Consider the following 14,147-nt stretch of genomic DNA (forward strand, 5'->3'; position numbering starts at 1 on the left):
TAGTTTAATAGAAATGACTTAAGACGATATTTAGCGGATTCATCACCTGTATTTCAAAATTTTTTTACGACCTTTTATATTCACCCAAATGTATTGTAAAGACGTGTTTTAGATGTAAAATTATGTGAACTTAACGATAAAAATATAAAAAGTATGATTAGTTCAATACAAATGACATTAAACGATATTTAGCGGAATTATCACCATTTTTTACCAAATTTTTTTTCTATTTTTTGTATTCACCCAAATGTATTGTAAATACGTGTTTTAGATGTAAAATATTGTGAACTTAACGATAAAAATATAAAAAGTATGATTATTTCAATACAAATGACTTTAAACGATATTTAGCGGAATTATCACCATTTTTTACCAAATTTTTTTTCTATTTTTTGTATTCACCCAAATGTATTGTAAACACGTTTTTTAGATGTAAAATAATGTGAACTTAACGTTAAAAATATAAAAAGTATGATTAGTTTAATAGAAATGACTTAAGACGATATTTAGCGGATTCATCACCTGTATTTCAAAATTTTTTTACGACATTTTATATTCACCCAAATGTATTGTAAATACGTGTTTTAGATGTAAAATAATGTGAACTTAACGATAAAAATATAAAAAGTATGATTAGTTCAATACAAATGACTTTAAACGATATTTAGCGGAATTATCACCATTTTTTACCAAATTTTTTCCCAAATTTTTTTTCTATTTCTTATATTCACCCAAATGTATTGTAAATACGTGTTTTAGATGTAAAATAATGTGAACTTAACGATAAAAATATAAAAAGTATGATTAGTTCAATACAAATGACTTTAAACGATATTTAGCGGAATTATCACCATTTTTTACCAAATTTTTTTTCTATTTTTTGTATTCACCCAAATGTATTGTAAACACGTTTTTTAGATGTAAAATAATGTGAACTTAACGTTAAAAATATAAAAAGTATGATTAGTTTAATAGAAATGACTTAAGACGATATTTAGCGGATTCATCACCTGTATTTCAAAATTATTTTACGACCATTTATATTCACCCAAATGTATTGTAAAGACGTGTTTTAGATGTAAAATTATGTGAACTTAACGATAAAAATATAAAAAGTATGATTAGTTCAATACAAATGACTTTAAACGATATTTAGCGGAATTATCACCATTTTTTACCAAATTTTTTTTCTATTTTTTGTATTCACCCAAATGTATTGTAAATACGTGTTTTAGATGTAAAATAATGTGAACTTAACGATAAAAATATAAAAAGTATGATTAGTTCAATACAAATGACTTTAAACGATATTTAGCGGAATTATCACCATTTTTTACCCAATTTTTTCCCAAATTTTTTTTCTATTTTTTGTATTCACCCAAATGTATTGTAAACACTTGTTTTAGATGTAAAATAATGTGAACTTAACGTTAAAAATATAAAAAGTATGATTAGTTTAATAGAAATGACTTAAGACGATATTTAGCGGATTCATCACCTGTATTTCAAACTTTTTTTACGACCTTTTATATTCACCCAAATGTATTGTAAATACGTGTTTTAGATGTAAAATAATGTGAACTTAACGATAAAAATATAAAAAGTATGATTAGTTCAATACAAATGACTTTAAACGATATTTAGCGGAATTATCACCAATTTTTACCAAATTTTTTCCAAAATTTTTTTTCTATTTCTTATATTCACCCAAATGTATTGTAAATACGTGATTTAGATGTAAAATAATGTGAACTTAACGATAAAAATATAAAAAGTATGATTAGTTCAATACAAATGACTTTAAACGATATTTAGCGGAATTATCACCATTTTTTACCAAATTTTTTCCCAAATTTTTTTTCTATTTTTTTTATTCACCCAAATGTATTGTAAATACGTATTTTAGATGTAAAATAATGTGAACTTAACGATAAAAATATCAAAAGTATGATTAGTTCAATACAAATGACTTTAAACGATATTTAGCGGAATTATCACCATTTTTTACCAAATTTTTTCCCAAATTTTTTTTCTATTTTTTTTATTCACCCAAATGTATTGTAAATACGTATTTTAGATGTAAAATAATGTGAACTTAACGATAAAAATATCAAAAGTATGATTAGTTCAATACAAATGACTTTAAACGATATTTAGCGGAATTATCGCCATTTTTTACCAAATTTTTTCCCAAATTTTTTTTCTATTTTTTGTATTCACCCAAATGTATTGTAAACACGTGTTTTAGATGTAAAATAATGTGAACTTAACGTTAAAAATATAAAAAGTATGATTAGTTTAATAGAAATGACTTAAGACGATATTTAGCGGATTCATCACCTGTATTTCAAAATTTTTTTACGACCTTTTATATTCACCCACATGTATTGTAAATACGTGTTTTAGATGTAAAATAATGTGAACCTAACGATAAAAATATAAAAAGTATGATTAGTTCAATACAAATGACTTTAAACGATATTTAGCGGAATTATCACCATTTTTTACCAAATTTTTTCCCAAATTTTTTTTCTATTTCTTATATTCACCCAAATGTATTGTAAAGACGTGTTTTAGATGTAAAATTATGTGAACTTAACGATAAAAATATAAAAAGTATGATTAGTTCAATACAAATGACATTAAACGATATTTAGCGGAATTATCACCATTTTTTACCAAATTTTTTCCCAAATTTTTTTTCTATTTCTTATATTCACCCAAATGTATTGTAAATACGTGTATTAGATGTAAAATAATGTGAACTTAACGATAAAAATATAAAAAGTATGATTAGTTCAATACAAATGACTTTAAACGATATTTAGCGGAATTATCACCATTTTTTACCAAATTTTTTTTCTATTTTTTGTATTCACCCAAATGTATTGTAAACACGTTTTTTAGATGTAAAATAATGTGAACTTAACGTTAAAAATATAAAAAGTATGATTAGTTTAATAGAAATGACTTAAGACGATATTTAGCGGATTCATCACCTGTATTTCAAAATTTTTTTACGACCTTTTATATTCACCCAAATGTATTGTAAATACGTGTTTTAGATGTAAAATAATGTGAAATTAACGATAAAAATATAAAAAGTATGATTAGTTCAATACAAATGACTTTAAACGTTATTTAGCGGAATTATCACCATTTTTTACCAAATTTTTTCCCAAATTTTTTTTCTATTTCTTATATTCACCCAAATGTATTGTAAATACGTGTTTTAGATGTAAAATAATGTGAACTTAACGATAAAAATATAAAAAGTATGATTAGTTCAATACAAATGACTTTAAACGATATTTAGCGGAATTATCACCATTTTTTACCAAATTTTTTCCCAAATTTTTTTTCTATTTTTTTTATTCACCCAAATGTATTGTAAATACGTGTTTTAGATGTAAAATAATGTGAACTTAACGATAAAAATATCAAAAGTATGATTAGTTCAATACAAATGACTTTAAACGATATTTAGCGGAATTATCACCATTTTTTACCAAATTTTTTCCCAAATTTTTTTTCTATTTTTTGTATTCACCCAAATGTATTGTAAACACGTGTTTTAGATGTAAAATAATGTGAACTTAACGTTAAAAATATAAAAAGTATGATTAGTTTAATAGAAATGACTTAAGACGATATTTAGCGGATTCATCACCTGTATTTCAAAATTTTTTTACGACCTTTTATATTCACCCAAATGTATTGTAAAGACGTGTTTTAGATGTAAAATTATGTGAACTTAACGATAAAAATATAAAAAGTATGATTAGTTCAATACAAATGACATTAAACGATATTTAGCGGAATTATCACCATTTTTTACCAAATTTTTTTTCTATTTTTTGTATTCACCCAAATGTATTGTAAATACGTGTTTTAGATGTAAAATATTGTGAACTTAACGATAAAAATATAAAAAGTATGATTATTTCAATACAAATGACTTTAAACGATATTTAGCGGAATTATCACCATTTTTTACCAAATTTTTTTTCTATTTTTTGTATTCACCCAAATGTATTGTAAACACGTTTTTTAGATGTAAAATAATGTGAACTTAACGTTAAAAATATAAAAAGTATGATTAGTTTAATAGAAATGACTTAAGACGATATTTAGCGGATTCATCACCTGTATTTCAAAATTTTTTTACGACATTTTATATTCACCCAAATGTATTGTAAATACGTGTTTTAGATGTAAAATAATGTGAACTTAACGATAAAAATATAAAAAGTATGATTAGTTCAATACAAATGACTTTAAACGATATTTAGCGGAATTATCACCATTTTTTACCAAATTTTTTCCCAAATTTTTTTTCTATTTCTTATATTCACCCAAATGTATTGTAAATACGTGTTTTAGATGTAAAATAATGTGAACTTAACGATAAAAATATAAAAAGTATGATTAGTTCAATACAAATGACTTTAAACGATATTTAGCGGAATTATCACCATTTTTTACCAAATTTTTTTTCTATTTTTTGTATTCACCCAAATGTATTGTAAACACGTTTTTTAGATGTAAAATAATGTGAACTTAACGTTAAAAATATAAAAAGTATGATTAGTTTAATAGAAATGACTTAAGACGATATTTAGCGGATTCATCACCTGTATTTCAAAATTATTTTACGACCATTTATATTCACCCAAATGTATTGTAAAGACGTGTTTTAGATGTAAAATTATGTGAACTTAACGATAAAAATATAAAAAGTATGATTAGTTCAATACAAATGACTTTAAACGATATTTAGCGGAATTATCACCATTTTTTACCAAATTTTTTTTCTATTTTTTGTATTCACCCAAATGTATTGTAAATACGTGTTTTAGATGTAAAATAATGTGAACTTAACGATAAAAATATAAAAAGTATGATTAGTTCAATACAAATGACTTTAAACGATATTTAGCGGAATTATCACCATTTTTTACCCAATTTTTTCCCAAATTTTTTTTCTATTTTTTGTATTCACCCAAATGTATTGTAAACACTTGTTTTAGATGTAAAATAATGTGAACTTAACGTTAAAAATATAAAAAGTATGATTAGTTTAATAGAAATGACTTAAGACGATATTTAGCGGATTCATCACCTGTATTTCAAACTTTTTTTACGACCTTTTATATTCACCCAAATGTATTGTAAATACGTGTTTTAGATGTAAAATAATGTGAACTTAACGATAAAAATATAAAAAGTATGATTAGTTCAATACAAATGACTTTAAACGATATTTAGCGGAATTATCACCAATTTTTACCAAATTTTTTCCAAAATTTTTTTTCTATTTCTTATATTCACCCAAATGTATTGTAAATACGTGATTTAGATGTAAAATAATGTGAACTTAACGATAAAAATATAAAAAGTATGATTAGTTCAATACAAATGACTTTAAACGATATTTAGCGGAATTATCACCATTTTTTACCAAATTTTTTTTCTATTTTTTGTATTCACCCAAATGTATTGTAAACACGTTTTTTAGATGTAAAATAATGTGAACTTAACGTTAAAAATATAAAAAGTATGATTAGTTTAATAGAAATGACTTAAGACGATATTTAGCGGATTCATCACCTGTATTTCAAAATTTTTTTACGACCATTTATATTCACCCAAATGTATTGTAAAGACGTGTTTTAGATGTAAAATTATGTGAACTTAACGATAAAAATATAAAAAGTATGATTAGTTCAATACAAATGACTTTAAACGATATTTAGCGGAATTATCACCATTTTTTACCAAATTTTTTTTCTATTTTTTGTATTCACCCAAATGTATTGTAAATACGTGTTTTAGATGTAAAATAATGTGAACTTAACGTTAAAAATATAAAAAGTATGATTAGTTTAATAGAAATGACTTAAGACGATATTTAGCGGATTTATCACCTGTATTTCAAAATTTTTTTACGACCTTTTATATTCACCCAAATGTATTGTAAAGACGTGTTTTAGATGTAAAATTATGTGAACTTAACGATAAAAATATAAAAAGTATGATTAGTTCAATACAAATGACTTTAAACGATATTTAGCGGAATTATCACCATTTTTTACCAAATTTTTTCCCAAATTTTTTTTCTATTTTTTGTATTCACCCAAATGTATTGTAAATACGTGTTTTAGATGTAAAATTATGTGAACTTAACGATAAAAATATAAAAAGTATGATTAGTTCAATACAAATGACTTTAAACGATATTTAGCGGAATTATCACCATTTTTTACCAAATTTTTTCCCAAATTTTTTTTCTATTTTTTTTATTCACCCAAATGTATTGTAAATACGTGTTTTAGATGTAAAATAATGTGTACTTAACGATAAAAATATAAAAAGTATGATTAGTTCAATACAAATGACTTTAAACGATATTTAGCGGAATTATCACCATTTTTTACCAAATTTTTTTTCTATTTTTTGTATTCACCCAAATGTATTGTAAATACGTGTTTTAGATGTAAAATAATGTGAACTTAACGATAAAAATATAAAAAGTATGATTAGTTCAATACAAATGACTTTAAACGATATTTAGCGGATTTATCACCTGTATTTCAAAATTTTTTTACGACCTTTTATATTCACCCAAATGTATTGTAAAGACGTGTTTTAGATGTAAAATTATGTGAACTTAACGATAAAAATATAAAAAGTATGATTAGTTCAATACAAATGACTTTAAACGATATTTAGCGGAATTATCACCATTTTTTACCAAATTTTTTCCCAAATTTTTTTTCTATTTTTTGTATTCACCCAAATGTATTGTAAATACGTGTTTTAGATGTAAAATTATGTGAACTTAACGATAAAAATATAAAAAGTATGATTAGTTCAATACAAATGACTTTAAACGATATTTAGCGGAATTATCACCATTTTTTACCAAATTTTTTCCCAAATTTTTTTTCTATTTTTTTTATTCACCCAAATGTATTGTAAATACGTATTTTAGATGTAAAATAATGTGAACTTAACGATAAAAATATCAAAAGTATGATTAGTTCAATACAAATGACTTTAAACGATATTTAGCGGAATTATCACCATTTTTTACCAAATTTTTTCCCAAATTTTTTTTCTATTTTTTGTATTCACCCAAATGTATTGTAAACACGTGTTTTAGATGTAAAATAATGTGAACTTAACGTTAAAAATATAAAAAGTATGATTAGTTTAATAGAAATGACTTAAGACGATATTTAGCGGATTCATCACCTGTATTTCAAAATTTTTTTACGACCTTTTATATTCACCCAAATGTATTGTAAATACGTGTTTTAGATGTAAAATAATGTGAACCTAACGATAAAAATATAAAAAGTATGATTAGTTCAATACAAATGACTTTAAACGATATTTAGCGGAATTATCACCATTTTTTACCAATTTTTTTCCCAAATTTTTTTTCTATTTCTTATATTCACCCAAATGTATTGTAAATACGTGTTTTAGATGTAAAATAATGTGAACTTAACGATAAAAATATAAAAAGTATGATTAGTTCAATACAAATGACTTTAAACGATATTTAGCGGAATTATCACCATTTTTTACCCAATTTTTTCCCAAATTTTTTTTCTATTTTTTGTATTCACCCAAATGTATTGTAAACACGTGTTTTAGATGTAAAATAATGTGAACTTAACGTTAAAAATATAAAAAGTATGATTAGTTTAATAGTAATGACTTAAGACGATATTTAGCGGATTCATCACCTGTATTTCAAAATTTTTTTACGACCTTTTATATTCACCCAAATGTATTGTAAATACGTGTTTTAGATGTAAAATAATGTGAACTTAACGATAAAAATATAAAAAGTATGATTAGTTCAATACAAATGACTTTAAACGATATTTAGCGGAATTATCACCATTTTTTACCAAATTTTTTCCCAAATTTTTTTTCTATTTTTTGTATTCACCCAAATGTATTGTAAATACGTGTTTTAGATGTAAAATTATGTGAACTTAACGATAAAAATATAAAAAGTATGATTAGTTCAATACAAATGACTTTAAACGATATTTAGCGGAATTATCACCATTTTTTACCAAATTTTTTCCCAAATTTTTTTTCTATTTTTTTTATTCACCCAAATGTATTGTAAATACGTATTTTAGATGTAAAATAATGTGAACTTAACGATAAAAATATCAAAAGTATGATTAGTTCAATACAAATGACTTTAAACGATATTTAGCGGAATTATCACCATTTTTTACCAAATTTTTTCCCAAATTTTTTTTCTATTTTTTGTATTCACCCAAATGTATTGTAAACACGTGTTTTAGATGTAAAATAATGTGAACTTAACGTTAAAAATATAAAAAGTATGATTAGTTTAATAGAAATGACTTAAGACGATATTTAGCGGATTCATCACCTGTATTTCAAAATTTTTTTACGACCTTTTATATTCACCCAAATGTATTGTAAATACGTGTTTTAGATGTAAAATAATGTGAACCTAACGATAAAAATATAAAAAGTATGATTAGTTCAATACAAATGACTTTAAACGATATTTAGCGGAATTATCACCATTTTTTACCAAATTTTTTCCCAAATTTTTTTTCTATTTCTTATATTCACCCAAATGTATTGTAAAGACGTGTTTTAGATGTAAAATTATGTGAACTTAACGATAAAAATATAAAAAGTATGATTAGTTCAATACAAATGACATTAAACGATATTTAGCGGAATTATCACCATTTTTTACCAAATTTTTTCCCAAATTTTTTTTCTATTTCTTATATTCACCCAAATGTATTGTAAATACGTGTATTAGATGTAAAATAATGTGAACTTAACGATAAAAATATAAAAAGTATGATTAGTTCAATACAAATGACTTTAAACGATATTTAGCGGAATTATCACCATTTTTTACCAAATTTTTTTTCTATTTTTTGTATTCACCCAAATGTATTGTAAACACGTTTTTTAGATGTAAAATAATGTGAACTTAACGTTAAAAATATAAAAAGTATGATTAGTTTAATAGAAATGACTTAAGACGATATTTAGCGGATTCATCACCTGTATTTCAAAATTTTTTTACGACCTTTTATATTCACCCAAATGTATTGTAAATACGTGTTTTAGATGTAAAATAATGTGAACTTAACGATAAAAATATAAAAAGTATGATTAGTTCAATACAAATGACTTTAAACGTTATTTAGCGGAATTATCACCATTTTTTACCAAATTTTTTCCCAAATTTTTTTTCTATTTCTTATATTCACCCAAATGTATTGTAAATACGTGTTTTAGATGTAAAATAATGTGAACTTAACGATAAAAATATAAAAAGTATGATTAGTTCAATACAAATGACTTTAAACGATATTTAGCGGAATTATCACCATTTTTTACCAAATTTTTTCCCAAATTTTTTTTCTATTTTTTTTATTCACCCAAATGTATTGTAAATACGTGTTTTAGATGTAAAATAATGTGAACTTAACGATAAAAATATCAAAAGTATGATTAGTTCAATACAAATGACTTTAAACGATATTTAGCGGAATTATCACCATTTTTTACCAAATTTTTTCCCAAATTTTTTTTCTATTTTTTGTATTCACCCAAATGTATTGTAAACACGTGTTTTAGATGTAAAATAATGTGAACTTAACGTTAAAAATATAAAAAGTATGATTAGTTTTATAGAAATGACTTAAGACGATATTTAGCGGATTCATCACCTGTATTTCAAAATTTTTTTACGACCTTTTATATTCACCCAAATGTATTGTAAATACGTGTTTTAGATGTAAAATAATGTGAACTTAACGATAAAAATATAAAAAGTATGATTAGTTCAATACAAATGACTTTAAACGATATTTAGCGGAATTATCACCATTTTTTACCAAATTTTTTCCCAAATTTTTTTTCTATTTCTTATATTCACCCAAATGTATTGTAAATACGTGATTTAGATGTAAAATAATGTGAACTTAACGATAAAAATATAAAAAGTATGATTAGTTCAATACAAATGACTTTAAACGATATTTAGCGGAATTATCACCATTTTTTACCAAATTTTTTTTCTATTTTTTGTATTCACCCAAATGTATTGTAAACACGTTTTTAAGATGTAAAATAATGTGAACTTAACGTTAAAAATATAAAAAGTATGATTAGTTTAATAGAAATGACTTAAGACGATATTTAGCGGATTCATCACCTGTATTTCAAAATTTTTTTACGACCTTTTATATTCACCCAAATGTATTGTAAAGACGTGTTTTAGATGTAAAATTATGTGAACTTAACGATAAAAATATAAAAAGTATGATTAGTTCAATACAAATGACATTAAACGATATTTAGCGGAATTATCACCATTTTTTACCAAATTTTTTTTCTATTTTTTGTATTCACCCAAATGTATTGTAAATACGTGTTTTAGATGTAAAATAATGTGAACTTAACGATAAAAATATAAAAAGTATGATTAGTTCAATACAAATGACTTTAAACGATATTTAGCGGAATTATCACCATTTTTTACCAAATTTTTTCCCAAATTTTTTTTCTATTTCTTATATTCACCCAAATGTATTGTAAATACGTGTTTTAGATGTAAAATAATGTGAACTTAACGATAAAAATATAAAAAGTATGATTAGTTCAATACAAATGACTTTAAACGATATTTAGCGGAATTATCACCATTTTTTACCAAATTTTTTTTCTATTTTTTGTATTCACCCAAATGTATTGTAAATACGTGTTTTAGATGTAAAATAATGTGAACTTAACGATAAAAATATAAAAAGTATGATTAGTTCAATACAAATGACTTTAAACGATATTTAGCGGAATTATCACCATTTTTTACCCAATTTTTTCCCAAATTTTTTTTCTATTTTTTGTATTCACCCAAATGTATTGTAAACACTTGTTTTAGATGTAAAATAATGTGAACTTAACGTTAAAAATATAAAAAGTATGATTAGTTTAATAGAAATGACTTAAGACGATATTTAGCGGATTCATCACCTGTATTTCAAAATTTTTTTACGACCTTTTATATTCACCCAAATGTATTGTAAATACGTGTTTTAGATGTAAAATAATGTGAACTTAACGATAAAAATATAAAAAGTATGATTAGTTCAATACAAATGACTTTAAACGATATTTAGCGGAATTATCACCATTTTTTACCAAATTTTTTCCCAAATTTTTTTTCTATTTCTTATATTCACCCAAATGTATTGTAAATACGTGATTTAGATGTAAAATAATGTGAACTTAACGATAAAAATATAAAAAGTATGATTAGTTCAATACAAATGACTTTAAACGATATTTAGCGGAATTATCACCATTTTTTACCAAATTTTTTTTCTATTTTTTGTATTCACCCAAATGTATTGTAAACACGTTTTTTAGATGTAAAATAATGTGAACTTAACGTTAAAAATATAAAAAGTATGATTAGTTTAATAGAAATGACTTAAGACGATATTTAGCGGATTCATCACCTGTATTTCAAAATTTTTTTACGACCTTTTATATTCACCCAAATGTATTGTAAAGACGTGTTTTAGATGTAAAATTATGTGAACTTAACGATAAAAATATAAAAAGTATGATTAGTTCAATACAAATGACTTTAAACGATATTTAGCGGAATTATCACCATTTTTTACCAAATTTTTTCCCAAATTTTTTTTCTATTTCTTATATTCACCCAAATGTATTGTAAATACGTGTTTTAGATGTAAAATAATGTGAACTTAACGATAAAAATATAAAAAGTATGATTATTTCAATACAAATGACTTTAAACGATATTTAGCGGAATTATCACCATTTTTTACCAAATTTTTTTTCTATTTTTTGTATTCACCCAAATGTATTGTAAACACGTTTTTTAGATGTAAAATAATGTGAACTTAACGTTAAAAATATAAAAAGTATGATTAGTTTAATAGAAATGACTTAAGACGATATTTAGCGGATTCATCACCTGTATTTCAAAATTTTTTTACGACCTTTTATATTCACCCAAATGTATTGTAAAGACGTGTTTTAGATGTAAAATTATGTGAACTTAACGATAAAAATATAAAAAGTATGATTAGTTCAATACAAATGACTTTAAACGATATTTAGCGGAATTATCACCATTTTTTACCAAATTTTTTTTCTATTTTTTGTATTCACCCAAATGTATTGTAAATACGTGTTTTAGATGTAAAATAATGTGAACTTAACGATAAAAATATAAAAAGTATGATTATTTCAATACAAATGACTTTAAACGATATTTAGCGGAATTATCACCATTTTTTACCCAATTTTTTTTCTATTTTTTGTATTCACCCAAATGTATTGTAAACACGTTTTTTAGATGTAAAATAATGTGAACTTAACGTTAAAAATATAAAAAGTATGATTAGTTTAATAGAAATGACTTAAGACGATATTTAGCGGATTCATCACCTGTATTTCAAAATTTTTTTACGACCTTTTATATTCACCCAAATGTATTGTAAAGACGTGTTTTAGATGTAAAATTATGTGAACTTAACGATAAAAATATAAAAAGTATGATTAGTTCAATACAAATGACTTTAAACGATATTTAGCGGAATTATCACCATTTTTTACCAAATTTTTTTTCTATTTTTTGTATTCACCCAAATGTATTGTAAATACGTGTTTTAGATGTAAAATAATGTGAACTTAACGATAAAAATATAAAAAGTATGATTAGTTCAATACAAATGACTTTAAACGATATTTAGCGGAATTATCACCATTTTTTACCCAAATTTTTCCCAAATTTTTTTTCTATTTTTTGTATTCACCCAAATGTATTGTAAATACGTGTTTTAGATGTAAAATAATGTGAACTTAACGTTAAAAATATAAAAAGTATGATTAGTTTAATAGAAATGACTTAAGACGATATTTAGCGGATTCATCACCTGTATTTCAAAATTTTTTTACGACCTTTTATATTCACCTAAATGTATTGTAAATACGTGTTTTAGATGTAAAATTATGTGAACTTAACGATAAAAATATAAAAAGTATGATTAGTTCAATACAAATGACTTTAAACGATATTTAGCGGAATTATCACCATTTTTTACCAAATTTTTTCCCAAATTTTTTTTCTATTTCTTATATTCACCCAAATGTATTGTAAATACGTGTTTTAGATGTAAAATAATGTGAACTTAACGATAAAAATATAAAAAGTATGATTAGTTCAATACAAATGACTTTAAACGATATTTAGCGGAATTATCACCATTTTTTACCAAATTTTTTCCCAAATTTTTTTTCTATTTCTTATATTCACCCAAATGTATTGTAAATACGTGTTTTAGATGTAAAATAATGTGAACTTAACGATAAAAATATAAAAAGTATGATTAGTTCAATACAAATGACTTTAAACGATATTTAGCGGAATTATCACCATTTTTTACCAAATTTTTTTTCTATTTTTTGTATTCACCCAAATGTATTGTAAACACGTTTTTTAGATGTAAAATAATGTGAACTTAACGTTAAAAATATAAAAAGTATGATTAGTTTAATAGAAATGACTTAAGACGATATTTAGCGGATTCATCACCTGTATTTCAAAATTATTTTACGACCATTTATATTCACCCAAATGTATTGTAAAGACGTGTTTTAGATGTAAAATTATGTGAACTTAACGATAAAAATATAAAAAGTATGATTAGTTCAATACAAATGACTTTAAACGATATTTAGCGGAATTATCACCATTTTTTACCAAATTTTTTTTCTATTTTTTGTATTCACCCAAATGTATTGTAAACACGTGTTTTAGATGTAAAATAATGTGAACTTAACGTTAAAAATATAAAAAGTATGATTAGTTTAATAGAAATGACTTTAAACGATATTTAGCTGAATTATCACCATTTTTTACCCAATTTTTTCCCAAATTTTTTTTCTATTTTTTGTATTCACCCAAATGTATTGTAAACACTTGTTTTAGATGTAAAATAATGTGAACTTAACGTTAAAAATATAAAAAGTATGATTAGTTTAATAGAAATGACTTAAGACGATATTTAGCGGATTCA

Source organism: Diuraphis noxia, unplaced genomic scaffold, assembly GCF_037042655.1.
Source record: "Diuraphis noxia isolate RWA-SAM2 unplaced genomic scaffold, SU_Dnox_SAM2 contig0003, whole genome shotgun sequence".
NCBI classification, from domain to species: Eukaryota; Metazoa; Arthropoda; class Insecta; order Hemiptera; family Aphididae; genus Diuraphis; species Diuraphis noxia.